Source organism: Mastomys coucha, unplaced genomic scaffold (assembly GCF_008632895.1).
Source record: "Mastomys coucha isolate ucsf_1 unplaced genomic scaffold, UCSF_Mcou_1 pScaffold7, whole genome shotgun sequence".
Classification (NCBI taxonomy): domain Eukaryota; kingdom Metazoa; phylum Chordata; class Mammalia; order Rodentia; family Muridae; genus Mastomys; species Mastomys coucha.
Window position 1 is genome coordinate 78,200,877 of NW_022196913.1, and position 1,379 is coordinate 78,202,255.

Genomic DNA, 1,379 nt, shown 5'->3' on the forward strand with positions numbered 1-1,379 from the left:
TTAGAGCCACGGCCTGAACTATGTACAGATGCCTTCCTCTTCCGGCTCATACTTCGGCTCTGTTCTTCCTCCTCGTAATGGCTTTCACGGTCTGCTTTTCGTCGCTTCTTCTTCTAGCTCATCCCAGTCCTTCCCACTTTCGTCTTCACTTCCCAGAGATTCCTTAGAATAGTCTGATTCTTCAGCTTCTGATGAATAATCTTCATCACTGTCCTCTTCTTCCTCTTCATAGTCATCCTCAGAAGGATTGAAAGTCTCATCTTCAATTTCAGACTCAGAATCTCCATCCTCAGCATCACTCCCCTCACCCTCAGGTTCCAGGAAAGACCAGCCACCTTCTTCAAAGAAGCCCTCGGGGTCATCAACAATGGTCTTCATAATTTTAGTCCAGTTGAGGGACTGAACTCCTCCTGTGTACTTTAGGTCACAGGAATTTAGCCACTCCTTGATGGGGTCTAGAGAGGCAACAGGAATAGCATTGATCATTATGACTTGCTGTAATCTTTGTAGACAATCACCATTTCAGAGTTCTTCAGGTGAAATTGAGCCCTCTCAAAATGGATCAGCTCCACTTCATCCAGTGTCACCACAAAGGGTGGCCACTCTGTAGCATTTACCAGAGCACTACTAGTAGGCTGAAGGAGCCAGGTGCTCCTGTAGGGAGCCCCATTAAACCCAAGATCCCTAAATGGTACTTCAAATTCCAGCTCCTTCTTTGTTAGAGCCTCTACTTTTTCAATGAAATTTTTAAAGGCTGTTTTCAGTTTGTGTCTCATTTCTCGTTCCATCTGCTCAGCATATAGGTCATCTCGGTCATGCATGTGCTGATGTTTCCCCAAATCTGGAGTGATCTCTCCAACTTCTGTGTAGAACTGTACATCTGTGTGTCGCTTCTTCCCAAACATGATAGCATTCTTGAGGTGAAAGTGCAAAACAATAATCATCTTGCCATCACAGGGCTGGAACAGTGCATGCTTGATATTATTGTATAGAATATCCACCTTGTCTCCTCGAACAGATGTGAATCGGAAACCATTGACGTGAGCCTCCAGTGAGCCTTGCATTCACTTTTGGGCAATATTTGGACGAATGTATAGATCTTTCAGTTTTGGATTACTCTGGTTTAGGTTGATCACCAGTGAGTCTTGTTTTACAATGCCCTCTTTTTCTTTCTCTTCAGCTTCTCTGGTCTTGTAACGTTTTTGTACTTTTATAATTTGGAAAGCATTCTGAAGATTTAAGGCAGGTACGGTTTGCTCTCCGGGTGCTTTCATATTTGAAGCTCGATATGTAATTTCCTTGACAAAAGTGGCTTCAGGGTTAGGAAAGATGTTGCCCTCATTCCTGCCCAGAGCACTGCCTGGACAATAGAAGTTGAT

The 1,379-nt window shown here is 43.9% G+C and overlaps 1 protein-coding gene and 1 pseudogene across 39 annotated transcripts in view; one reads left to right on the plus strand and one right to left on the minus strand.

Annotated features, from left to right (window-relative positions):
* Window positions 1-1,379, plus strand: part of Rims2 (regulating synaptic membrane exocytosis 2) — a 516,004-nt gene that overhangs the window by 112,367 nt on the left and 402,258 nt on the right. The window lies entirely within an intron of this gene.
* LOC116081943 lies at window positions 7-683 on the minus strand (annotated as a pseudogene). Its single transcript, XR_004115111.1, has one exon. The product of XR_004115111.1 is annotated as an FACT complex subunit SPT16 pseudogene (transcript).